The sequence below is a fragment of the Hippopotamus amphibius genome, chromosome 7 (assembly GCF_030028045.1).
Source record: "Hippopotamus amphibius kiboko isolate mHipAmp2 chromosome 7, mHipAmp2.hap2, whole genome shotgun sequence".
NCBI classification, from domain to species: domain Eukaryota; kingdom Metazoa; phylum Chordata; class Mammalia; order Artiodactyla; family Hippopotamidae; genus Hippopotamus; species Hippopotamus amphibius.
In genome coordinates, this window is record NC_080192.1 from 140931368 (window position 1) to 140945181 (window position 13814).

Consider the following 13814-nt stretch of genomic DNA (forward strand, 5'->3'; position numbering starts at 1 on the left):
GCCAGAGAGAGGAGAGCCTTGTTCAGGGTCAAACATCAAAGCCAAACTCCTCCCCAAAGCCTCGTGGATCCAAGGTGACACCTGTGACCTCCAGGGGCTGGGCTCTGACCACTTGGTCCCTGGGCACATCTTCTTTGCTCGTCTCCTGCTGCAGTTATTCAAGTCTGCAAACTGCAGGAATTCCTTTCCCACCCTGACACATCATACTCCGCTGCCTGCCTTCCAAGGCCTGGCCCAGCCCTTCTCAATGCTGGTGTGTGATCTCTTCAACCACAGAATCTGAAGCAGTGCCCATCACCACAGCGACGACGGCCAAACCACAGCCTTCACCTTAATGCACAGGAGCCTGGTAAGTAGATGGAGAGAGAATGTGTGGCTCACTGGGCCTCAGTATTCTCATCTGTAAAATGGGCTCTTTAAAGAACTGACTGGTCATCACAGAGAGTAGAAGAGACAGTGAAAGTGTCTAGGCACTTTTGTGAAAGTGCCTAGCAGGGCACTTGGTAGTCAGTGCATGACCATTCATTTCTAGCTAAATCTGAACATGCATGTGAAAAGATAAGAATTTCAAATCATAAATAACAAGTGACAAAAAGTGCTATAGCCTGTAATTCCTACAACGTAAGGCGTGGCAGAGGTCTTGGGGGATATCAGTGAGTACTCAGGAGGTCCAAAACAGCTGGTACCCAAAGTGGGTGGAAAAGGAAGAGTAGGATATTTTTGGCCAAAAATTTGGGCTAGCATTTGGGAAAGAAACAGGAGGGTACAAAGGCAGGAAAGCTCCACGAATACACACATGCTTTAGAAAAAGAAAGTAAGTGCATTTAATGAGTAGCAAAGATGGCACCATGGTGTGAAAAAAACAAACAAATTGAGAGTAAAAATTAGACATTGTTTTAGTAGGTCACAGCCCTGAAGCTTCAGAACTAGGGATTTATGATGATAAAGGTGATGTTTTAAACAGGTCAGTTGGGCAAGGATGTTTGGAATAAAATTGGAGGGAAGACCTGGAGGCCTGGTGGAGAAAAATTGGAGTTTGGGATTAACAAACATACTACTATATCTAAAAGAGGTAAACAACAAGGACCTACCGTACAGAACAGGGAACCATAGTCAATACATTGTAATAACCTATAATTGAAAAGAATCTGAAAAAGAATATATATATATAAATATGTATAACTGAATCACTTTGCTGTACACTTGAAACAACATAAATTAACTATGTTTCAATAATCAAATAAAAACAGCATTTGCTCACTTCCTGTCTCTGTGTCAGTTTGGCAATTCTCACAATATTTCCAACCCTCCACCAGCAAAAAGATTCTGACTCACTGAAGGCTCAGATGATGGCTAGCATTTTTTAGCAATAAAGTACTTTTTAATTGGGGTACATACATTTTTTAGACATAACGCTATTGCACACTTAACAGACTACCATATAGTATAAACAGAACTTTTATACGCACTAAGAAACCAAAAAATTCATGTGATTCACTTTATTGCAGTGGCCTGGAACTGAGCCTGCAATATCTCCAAGGTGTGCCTGCAACTATTTTGGAAGATGGGGAAAGGTAAAAGGGGGGTGCACACATGTGTTTGGTGGGGAGGGGGAGAGAGATGAGAGAACGCTCAATTCTCAATCCACCATAAGAATGAAAAGTTGTCTAGGAATAATTAAGAAACTGCAGCATGAGTTATTATTTGTAAATAAAGAGGTAAATTCCAGAAAAGTAAAGAAAAAGAAAGAATTAAGAGATGGTTGTTTCTAGGTAGCAGGAATTGAAGTGGAAATAGGAGCGAAGAGGATCGGTGTTTTTCATTTTAAAGCTTATAACATTTAAGTTTTTAGACTGTGTGCACGTTTATGTTTATTAAAAGCTGAAGGTTACATTTTAAAAAATAAATGAAATGCAAGCATAAAAATGGGAGACGGACATCACAGAGAATCTCAGTAGAAGAGCAATTGAAGATCATGGTAAATCACAGACCCACAGCAAAGGCAGGCCACCTGCTAAGCATCTCCGCAAGCATCACTGAATTTAATCCTAGCAACGATCCTTTCTGGTCATTATTTCTCTCCCTACTTGTATCCCTATTTTATAGATGAAGAAACTAAGGCTCAGAGAGGTTGGGAGATTTGTCTAATGACACACAGCTAGTGCCTGGTTTGCAATTAAAAGCCCATCTCCAAGAATCTCTTCCATGAAAACCTCAGACATCCTCAGGTGAAGGGTTATAAACCTGTATTACCATTACCTTGTAGTGTTTTTTTCCAGTTATGTCAAGACAATTCCCAGTTTTACAGAAAGCTATGGCATTCCTCCAAACTTCTAGAGGATAGCACTGGAAAGTCAGCCTCAAAAGACTAAGCATACACACACATCTGAAACCGGACGTCCTGCCAGCCCCAGTGTTCTCGTTGGTACTCTGGGAGCCCATAAGACCCTGCAACTATTCATAGAAGAAGCTTCTACCTATACTCACTGAACCACGTGACCGACCTTACGAAGTCCCTATTGTAGTACTTACCATACACAGTGCAGCATCACAACCAAGGTGAATAAAAAGAGAAAATATAAAAACCTCTGTTTGTATCCATTTTATCTAATCATTATATTATTTTTCAGTATATGTTTTATAGTGTAAATAACATACAGGATATACTGAGGTCCATGCATGCAATTTATAAATCAACAGACAGATATATACACATATATGAGGGGGGAGCCGAGTTTGAACGAAAGTATAAGAAAACCAATATTTGCTTAGTATCTACTTTGTGTCAGCAGTCCTGTGATGTAAGTCCTATTGTCTTCATTTACAGGTGAAGAGACTGTGTATGGGATTTAAAAGCATTTATTTTCTTCACATCTTTATTATTTCCTTTAGCAACAGAAACCCCAAGAACAGTTCACATAGTAACCAAAACAATAGTCATCAACTATTAGGGCCGCTTTGTGCAGACACCTTGCTTGGTTTACATGGGTCATTTATATCATCTTCACCATGGCCCTAAAATGCACACAGCATGGTTCTCATTTTATATATTTGGAAACCGAGGCAGGATGAGATTAAGTGATTTGTCCAAGGTCTCACATTTGGGACAATTTTAGAATGTCCAATAATGGCCCAAAGCAAGTGAATCTTTGCTTTCAGTGAAGCCAGTGACTTCAGAAAAGGGAGCATTTTTTTCAAGTTCTTGGTTTTGGTTTTTGCTTTTTTAATGGTGTCCACTTGTCCAGCCAAAACTTTTGATTAGAAGAGGATTACCTTAGGTTCTTCCTTAGTGGTGCTTTACCAAAAGGGGGGCTGCCAGGACAAGAAAACACAGCCCCAGCAAAGGAAAATCTCCACTTAAAATGACACATTTCTAGCCAGAGAAAGAAAAGCAAGAGCATTCTAAGAATGCTACCTGAAGGCAGGTCTCCCCGAGGGAGGAGTGGGAGTAGGCTCACTGCCGCTTCAAGAGACAGGCAGGACAAACAAACACTGAGCGAGCCGCCCAGCCAGGGCCTGGACAGTGTCTGCCTCTCCGACAGCTTGACTGGCCCTTTCCTGGAGATAAATGCAGGGATTAAACTAGACTCCAGCCCTTTGAAAGAAAAACATTCCCACTCCGGCCTCTCCTTGAAGTGACCTTTTTCCTTTTTCTTTCTGTCTTTTTTTTAAAGACTAGAATATCAAAAAGTTTTGGGGAATACCCTGGCAGTCCAATGGTTAGGACTCCACGCTTCCACTGCAGAGGGCACAGGTTCGATCCCTGGTCAGGAAATTAAGATCCCACAAGGCGCGGGGTGCAGGGGGAAAAAAAATCAAAAGTTTTGCCCAAGAGGCAGAAAATCCATTTCACTTAAAAAGCTCATCAACATTTTCTGGGGACTCTGAAGAGTTCTGTGTCCAGCTAAACTCTGGGTCCACAATGATTTTCCTGTTCCTTTCTGAGCACCTTTCACTTTGCCTTTTATCAGTCAAGTAACGGGACACCTCTGCTTAAACCCAGAACCCCCATCTGTCAATAATGGTTATTGGTCCCTGGAATGGCTGGAACTCACTTCCTAAGATGACACCCAGCTCTGTGTATCCCTGGCTGACGCACACTAGTCATTCTGCTCATAAAAATAAAGCCATCACCTCCCACTGCTGCTCACCCATCAGAGCCAGCTCTTCCCCCTTCCCCACAGGGATTTCCAATTAATCCATTCACAGACCCTCACCCACTTCCCATTTCCTCCAGAGGCACACATCATTGGCTGGGTCCCTCTGTGTGTGGAGACTGAGCCCAGCGATGTGCTGGGGGCAAGCTCTTCGTTTCTTGGCCATGGTGTCGACTTAGATCAAAACCAGCAGGACTCTTAGGGTCCTGCAAGGCCCTTCGAGTTATAACACAATAAACCCCTCAGTAAAGTTGGACTTTACCAATTTTTCAAATGCAAAAGCATTCATAATCTGCCTGCTGGGTAGTAAAAAGCATACGTTATAATACTTTGGAATAAGACTACCAGGGGCTTCATTTATTACTATGCTTCTTTTGAGCTGTGTGGCCTCGGGCAAGGTACCTAACCTCTCTGAACCTCCATTTCCTCATTTGTAAAATGAGGATAATACATACAAACCACCTCCCAGAGTTGTAACGAGGGCTAAATGAACTAACATATATAGCGTTGTTAGCACATAGTAGATGTTAATAAATTCCAGTTTTCTCTCTTAAACTGGAATTAACTGCTCATAATTCTAATTTCTAACTGCTAATAAGAGATCTTAACTTGATTCACTGTACAAGGTAGCAACACTGGCTTCCTTTAGGAGTACACCAATTGCAGTGTGCCTATCCAACTAGAGGTCATCCATACGGCTTATCCCTCTTCCTCTCCAGACCTGAAGCTCCTTGACATCAGAAACTATTCTAGTCACTTCTGTATTTCCCATAAATACTGCAGGTTCCGGATAACTCCTAAAAGGAGGCAGAGGGAGATGGAAAAGGAGAGGGAGACCACCTGTTCAGGGTTATAGCAAGGATGGCAAAGAAATGGAGCCTGGTCCCGTCTGATAGCATCACATGCAGACTCAGAAGCCCCAGGGGTACCAAGTAGACACATCTGAGGTTTTCATTTCGGCCCCCAGGACGCCCGCAGGATGCCATCGCTGTTACAGTTCCAGAAAGCGTATTAGCTAATGCCTCCTTGCCCCAGGTATTACCTGAACTCACCTGACTATTTTCCATTCCAAGCAGGGTCAGAGGGGAGCCCTTTCCGCGAGCATCGAAGTACAAGATGTGCACTTCTGTTCTTTCCTCGTGAACACTCTGCTACCCCATGGGCCCTGTTTGTGCCTGTTCTCCCCTCAGCTCACACTGAGGCCGACATTCATGGCCCCTTCTCCCGCCCCCACCCCCAGCACTCTGCACGCACCTCACTGGGCTCCGGGTTGCTCCCCGTAAAGCCACACAGGGTGCATCTGGGTTTCCCCATCTCCTCGGGGGCTTGAACTGCCGGATGGAGCAGCCAAGCTCACGGATCGCCCACGGAGCCCTGAACTGTCTCTTTGGACGAGATCCGGCAAAGCGTCAGCTGCTGACTCTGTGCTTTACCCCGCCGTGGCCAGAGAGAGGCCCTGCTCACCACCACCCAGGCCCCCCCAGGCCAAAGAGAAGACACGGCGGGAGGCCTTCAAGGTCTCAGAACCAAGCTCAGACAGCTGGGTCCGTCCTAAACCACCAATCGACAACACCGGGCCTGTTCTCTGCTTCCTCTATGAGAAGCAGAGAACCTTCCTTTTAGATTCATGGTTTTGCCTTAAAGTTAAATACTTAAATAGTCTAATTTGAATATGTGGCAGAAATATTTCATTCCTACTTGGAGCTAAGGGTGCAAGTAAAAGACACAGAGTCCCTGACCTGAAGAAACTCACAGGTAGGAAGGAAGTGCAGGTAAACAAGGCAGTGTGGCCCTTGTCTTAGCAGGGATTTAGGCGAGAGGGCAGCTCCAAAGGAAACAGAGGGGCGTGGAAGGTTCTATCTCAGGGCAATCTCAGGGTAACTCCTGGAAGAGCTGAATCTGGGGGATGAGGACAGGTTTGCCAGCCGAAAAGAAGAAAGGGTATTTGGGCAGGAGGTGGGCATCACACCCAGGCTTGACCCGGGGGTGACACCCACGTGTGATTGGGGAACACAGGTCCTTCTAGACGCTGGTACGTGGGTGGGGTGGGGGATGAGATATGGAGCAGGTGTAAGAGGGTGTTGAGAGCCAGTCTGGACTAAGCCCTGCGAACACATGTTCAAGTTTAACCCTAAGGGGTCAGGCAAGGACTTTAAGCCGAACAATCAAACTGTGAGAGAGATTATGTAGGCTTCGGAAGGAGGTACATAGGAGAATATTGCAATACACTGAGACTCAAGGAGGCTCACGTGGAGACTGAGGAAGAGGGGAGTCTGGGCTTTAGAAGGAGGAGGAAGTCGGTGGTGCCACCATTGCAATGCAGAAGGGCCGGGGTCGCGGGATGCCAGAGGAGCCCAGCGCCCCAGGCTTTCAGGACCCTCCAGCCATCCCCTTGCTTACAGCCTGCTCCCTTACCAGCGTCCGCTGAGCTACGTACAAAGCGGGTCTGGTACCCACTCATGCTTGTCGTCTGCCTCCTCTCTAGCCTCACCTGGAGAGGTGACCACGGCAGAGAAGAAAGCAGCAGTCCCCTGGAGTCAAAGCTGGAGTTCAAGCTCACGGGAGAGAAAACCCATCCACAGCCCCCGCCAGGCCCCTCTTCCCCTCCCTTTGCCATCTGCCTCCATTCTGAATCGCATCCAAAACACACCTTTGGTCCCCAGACCCTCCCATCTGTTCCTTTCTAGAAGACAGCCCTCCCCCAGAATCCCTGCTGACCTCCCGGCCTCCCAGAAGGTAACCCACACAGCCGCTCCCAGAGTCAACACCCCAAACTCCAGCTCAGATCTGAGCTGCCACTAACCCCCGTTCCTTCCTCCTCCCACATCCCTACAGCAAAAGTCAAGAATCCTTCAGCCAACACACAAGTATGGTGATTTATTTCTTATGAGACCAAAGTTTCAGAAAACAAAACAAAAGCAAAGGCTTCTCAAGACTGAATTTCCAACCTCCTCCTGTAATTCCCTGCAGCGTGGTGGGCCCTCCTGTATGAGCAATGGGTGTGATGCTCTAGGAGTACAGGAAGAGTCCCTACACTCCTAGAGCATCACACCCATTCCTGAATATATGATATGGCCATAAACGCATTCAGACTGCAGGATGGTCTCCTATAAACTCTTTGAGGTCCTCCTGGCAGGAAACAGCATTCTAATGTAGATTTCTGCGATTTTCCCTAGAGGAACTCATAAACTCCACAGGTGTTGTTTAAGGAAGAAAAGCCGGGCTGAGGGCTTGACTTCTGTCTAATCTGCTTGTCTCTCTAACCAGGACTGTCCTGCCCACAGCTGCCGCAGCACCACACCACCCAGACATCTATCTACACAATGTCGGATGGTGCTTCCTCTGGGACCAGCAAGTGCGATGTCCCCACCCCCGGTTGCAGGGAGAACTGAATGGGAGAGAAGCAGCTTCAGAATACAGCAAGGGAAGATTATCAGAGAAGAAGAAACTATGGAAAAACTTCTCTCCAGAACCCACCAGGCAGGATCCAAAGAGTATTGTACATTTCCTTAGCACATCATTTATAATTAGACTAACTGCTCCTTGGTGTCCAGCTTGTGCAAAACTAATAAGTTCCAAGCGCTTTAGATACCATTTGCAACAGTAAAAATGAGGAAACAAATTCATTAAGTGGGATTCACTCGGCTTACTGAAAAGGCAAACGCTTTGGCATTATTCTGCTTGACACGGGCCGGTACTGACTTTCTCATCAGCCGAAAAGCCAACGCCAACCTCTCCAACCCCCCAAAGCGGGTGCTCCGCTCCCAGTGTCCAACACACCGTACCTTGCAAGAAGCTGGTCATTTCAGGCAGCCAGAAAGCAACCAGCCAGGGGCAGGCTGAGCTCAGCAAAGGGCAAGCGCTCACTGAGCCCTCACCCTGCCAGCTGTGCCTTTGATCGTGCGGGGAGCCCTTAATGCCCCCAAGAAAAGTGCCAGTGACCTGACACCCTGGCTCCCCAAGCCAAGCCAGCCAGGGGAAAGGTTTCAAAGGCAGTATCTGCTCCCGAGGCTACAACAACAACCAGGAAGGGGAAAAAAAAAAAGCCAGCAGCAGACTTTCCAAGTTGAGTTCCATCTGCCCCAGGCTCCTGCTGGGTCAGATGGCAAATGCCACAGTTTTCCGTCTTCTTAGCACTGAAGTGTTTTGCTGGGTCAGAGTGCTCTCCACGCAGGTACATACCAATCTGTCGGTCTAACCACCAACCGTTAAACCGAGTCTTTTCAAACATGAAAGTTTTGTACTTGGCGTGGAACCATGTCCTCTTGCGCAGAGAACAAAGGGTCAGGGAAGAGCACGGGCTTTGCCACGGGAATCAGGCAGCCTGCTTGGCCACCGGAGGACCACAGGTGTGGCGTCAACCCTGGGAAGCACGTGTCCCTCCAAACAACAGCCTCCGTGAATAGCGAGGAACACACCTGGCCAGAAGAAGTCCCCTGAGAGTCACAGAGGCTCGTTCTTAAACTTCTCTTATGTAAGTCATTTCCACCACTCTGGAAATCATGAAAACACCAGCTCTTGTCCAGATCTCCCTACACATTCCTGTTGCAACTAACGCTTGGAAATCCAGCCATCCTGCTCAAATCCTTACTGCAAAAGGGAAGAAAAGAAATCACAGGAGCCCCCTTCATTTGTGCTAAATCCCTTTAACTCTGATTTTTATCTCCTTTCCAGGGTCCTTTATTTGCCCGCCAAGATGACTTGGATAGGACCCAGGGGGTTTCACGTCATCTGCTTTGGGTACCAAAGCCCAAAGTGCTAGAGTATTCTTGTTGGTGTCCCAGTCAGCAGAGAGTTCTCAGCTGTTTCAAGGCCCAGCCCTCAAAACCACCGTGGGGTGGAAGGAAGAGCTCCGTGTCGCAGACCTGTTCCTCCCCAGGCTGAGCCCCGTCTCCCCAGCAAGGCAGGTGGAGACCCCACCTGTCCCCACCCCGTCACAGACGGGCCGGGCAGCGCCCCCTGGTGGCTCTGCTCGAGCAAGGCTGTGGGAGAAAACCCAGGCGTGGCTTCACTCCCTGGGTCGGGGGAGCAGCTCCGGTCTGAGGATACCTGGGGACTGAGAGGAGGTGACCCCACATGGAGTGCCTACCACCACCCGCCACTCAGAGCACTAGCTGCAATGGTGGGAAACTGGACACCACAGAAATGTCCAACAGGAAAGGAAGGCTTAATGCAGTCTCCGATATCCACACGCCTGTGGCTCCATGCATGAAGTTTTTAAATGATACGGATATACTTAGCACACAACATTCAGCAAGAAAAAGGTTTTAAATTGTTATAGAAACAGAGAGAGAAATACATATATACACATATGTGTAATATAATGTATTGACATATGATATTTCATTATATAGAGAGAGATCTAGAGAGATACATCTTGGCTTTGGCCCAGGCTTGGGTTTGAATCCTGACTTACTGGGCATTTGACCCTGAGCAACTTACCTAACCTTTATGTGCCTCAGTTTCCCCACTCTGATAAAAGGGATAAAAGTACCTGTTTCTTAGGCTTGTTGTGTGGCTTTTGTGAATGAATATGCAGAGGGTACCTAGAACAGTGACGGCACACAGATCACACTGACTATACAGGCCATGATCACAGTGGAAGAATTCAAGGTTTCTTAACGCTTCTTTCACCTTCTCCATACTTTGCTAATTTAAAATTGACATAAATTATCATCACCATGATGAGAAAATTAGCCAAGAGGGAATTGCCTTCATCAGACCTGTATTACAATACCTTTGAACTGACTATGCTTTCGCACTGCTGTCAAAACAGGCTTCTGGGGGCGTCCCTGGTGGCGCAGTGGTTAAGAATCCTCCTGCCAATGCAGGGGACACAGGTTCGAGCCCTGGTCCAGAAAGATCCCACATGTCTCGGAGCAACTAAGCTGGTGCACCACAACTACTGAGCCTGCGCTCTGCAGCCTGCGAGCCACAACTATTGAGCCCATGTGCCACAACTACTGAGGCCTGTGTGCCTAGAGCCACTGCTCCGCAACAAGAAAAGCCACTGCAATGAGAAGCGCATGCACCGCAACGGAAAGTAGCCCTTGCTCGCTGCAACTAGAGAAACCCCATGTGCAGCCAATAAATAAACAAATAAACAGATTTATAAACAAAAAAACAAAAACAAAACCAGGCTTCTGATGTGAAAGTAACATATAGGTGCCTGCAGAGGAGAGCGAGAGCGCGGCCCAGTGTCAGCTCGGCCGGGCGTTTCCCATGTGAGTCTTCCTTCTGAATTTACATCTGCAAATCTATGCTCAGTGCCATGTATCTCCCGGCCATAAAGCCCTCTCTTCTATTCCATATCAAATGATGTTCTCCCCCCCACCCCCAGCCAAATCCCTTCCACCTTACACGTGACAAGGATGGACAGATTCACTGTACCAGCAGACACATTTAGTCTCTAGTTGGGACCCTTGCCTAACTAGAGAGCTGAGTGGAAAAGCTAGAGGTATGGAAGTCATACACATTTCAACAGGTAAGAGTTTGTCTATTCTGCTATGTTTTCCCATACACGGTCAGTTCTGCTCTAACACTTGTTTTTAAACCACAAATCTGTACCAACAGATTAATAAATTACAGAACAAGTTGAATACTGTGAATTGTGTGTGCCCTTAGGTGTGACCTCTTCTGCAAGAAACACTAAGGTGAATGCAGAAAAATGGTGCCCAGCTGAAGTGAGCTGCTTAGGAACAGGCAAAACCACACACCTCAAACACCTACCAGCCACCTCCAATCTCGGCATATATTACAAGCCACGCCCATCCACAGCTGGTGTTAGAAGTTTCCATATGATTCCCCATCTCTCTCCTTCCTCTACTTCACAGTAACTCACAAGGTGCAACCCTTCCAATGCAGTAACTCACAAGCTGCAACCCTTCCTATGCCCACTTCCACATGCAAAATTCCATTTATCTTGCACATCCAGGTAAAGTTCCATATTTATTGCAGCATTTGTGTGTTTCTTAACGGTTTCTCATGTGTAAAACTGTGCTTCCCTTTTCTATTAGGCGTTTACCTTTTTTTTTTTCAATCTGTCATTGATGAAATTTTTGAGTTCTGTGCCTATAACCCCATCTTTTCCACAAATCTTGTGGTTTTTATGGTGCAATTTTTCATGTTTCAGTGATTTTTATAAACATATGTCTCATTATATCAGAACTGATCATATGATTGTATTTCTGCACGCAAACTACATTTTCAGGAGTTCCTCTGACTCGTGGGGCAGGGTGGGGTGGGCGGCAAACAAAGGGCACGCCATGCTGATTCTGGTTGGGAAAATCTGGTCACCACCACTGAACTGCACACCAGTTCAAGCTCATTCTTTCTGGCAACCCCAAAACTTTCACCAACTGCTTGCCCTTCTCCTTGCACTGGCTGAGCTGGAATCTCTTCCTGGGATAGGGCCAGTTGTTGGGTTTGTTAGTATAAAAGAAATCCGTATATAATCCGGGTTTTTTTCCCTCCATCAAAAGCAAAATAAAATTCAAGCATAATTAATGAAATCTCCGCTCCTGGCTTTCTTTTTTTTTTTTTTTTTTTTATGGGAAAGCATCTATGGAGCTAGTGCCTGGTTCCCATCCTGGCCCGCGTGTTGCTGTGTGACCTCGGGCAGCTCCTGAACTCTCTCTGAGTCCCTTTCTTCCCCCCTAAAAGGAGATATGGCGATAACAAGGCTTCCTTCAAAGGGGTTTTGTGAGTTTTAAATAAGATGATGTAGTAAAGCATTTAGCACAGTGGCTGACACTTGTGTTTTTCCATTCTTTTTTTTTTTTTTTTTTGGTCAAGCTGATCTTTTTGCTGGTCACAAACCTATTCCCTCATCCATGTCTTACGTTATTTGCCTACAGTGAAATCCCCTCACCTCCCCCACTGCTACTCAAATTTGGAGCTTAAAAATTGCAAAAATGAATAACTGGGTGAATAACATAACCTCTTAAGTTTTGGGCTCATGCTGGCTGGGTCCTCTCCTCTGCTTTTTGCTTACATTAGCTTAGAGTAATCATTCATTCACTCACCCAGCATCCGCCGGGTGCCTAGCTTATACACACTGGGTATTTGAGTGACTTAATTTCCCAGAGCCTGTTTTCTCAGCAAACTGAAGATAATAACATCTATATCATAAGACTGTTGGAAGGCTTAAATGACACCAGGACCATAAAGCACATTTTACACTGTCAAGCACACAGCCAGTGCTCAAAAATGGTAGCTTTTTTTTCTTTATTGGAATATAATTGCTTTACACTCTTGTATCAGTTTTTGAGGTACACCAAAGTCAATCAGCTGTATTTATAGACATATCCCCATATTCCCTCCCTCCCTCAACTCCCCCCCCACCAGAAATGGTAGCTTTTATTGGTATCACCATGATGAAAATGACTAAGCCACAGCCCTGCTCTGAGGGAGCTTAAACCCTGATAACACAAAGACCCCTCCCGCTGCACTAGTGCAAGGCGAGCAGCTCCTGTGCTGGGAAGATGCACGGACTTCTCTCCTCCTACAGACCCAAACAAACTGCAGCAAATGTTCCACTGGCGACAAAACAATGAGTCTGATTATGAAGTACATAGGACTGAGGCAACCAGCTAGCTTAGGTATGACTCATCATTGTCTGCCGCAGTAATTAGAAGTATTTCAGTTGGTTCTAGGTCAGAATGACCCAGTAACTGCACTCTTTTTTCTCACTGCTAAAGTTTGTGGTGAATCTTAAAACAAAAACTAAAGGCTTAGGAAAAGAGAGCTCCTTTATGGCTTTTGCTCACAGTTAGGACATTATCAGCTCTGCCTTCCAGAAGCAAGCCCCCATCGAGCAAGTCATTAATGCACCATCTTTAATTTTACTAGACACAAGAAGAAGTTTCACGGATGCTCCAGACTGGAGCTCCTGGAAACCCAACCTGCCCATCTGCTTCCCAAGCTCCCAGCATAAAATAAAAACCAAGAGGGTATTTATTGATGAGGTGCTCCTATAGGCAGTAAGAAAAAAGAATTGATGGCCCCGGGACTTCCTAGGTGGCGCAGCGGTTAAGAATCTGCCTGCCAATGCAGGGGACACGGGTTCGATCCCTGCCCCAGGAAGATACCACATGCCACGGAGCAAATAAGCCCATGTGTCACAACTATTGAGCCCATGTGCCACAATTATTGAAGCCTGCGCACCTAGAGCCCATGTTCCACAACAAGAGAAGCCACCACAATGAGGAGCCTGCACACCACCATGAAGAGTAGCCCCCGCTCACCATAGCTAGAGAAAGCCCATGCGCAGCAATGAAGACCCAACACAGCCAGCAAATAAATAAATAAATATATAAATAAATTTATTAAAAAAAAATAATTTACGGCCCCAAATATCTGATGGTTGGTCAACTCTCCAGGAATCCATGAGCGTTTTCCACTTTATTCTGGCTAATGTTGTCTCATTAGCAAGATAGTTCCTTACATGCTTAATATGACACACTTAAATGACAAAAATCATGAAATAATGATAGAAAGCAGAGACAGTATATTACTCACATCCTTAGTACCTACTATAGTTGCAGGTTTTTAAATGCATAGAAAAAAAACTGGCAGGAAATACACTGAAATGTTAACAGTGGATATTTAGGGAAATGAAACTATGGACAAATTTTTTTCTTCTTAATTTTCTGTATT

The 13814-nt window shown here is 45.9% G+C and overlaps 1 protein-coding gene across 1 annotated transcript in view; it reads right to left on the bottom strand.

The window, feature by feature from the left end:
* The window catches only part of GREB1 (growth regulating estrogen receptor binding 1), an 84079-nt gene extending 76073 nt beyond the window's left edge, over positions 1–8006 (bottom strand). The window contains exon 1 of the mRNA XM_057741812.1: positions 7943–8006. The gene's annotated coding sequence lies outside the window, so the exon portion shown is untranslated. The remainder of the gene's footprint in view (positions 1–7942) is intronic.
* Positions 8007–13814: the final 5808 nt, after the last annotated feature.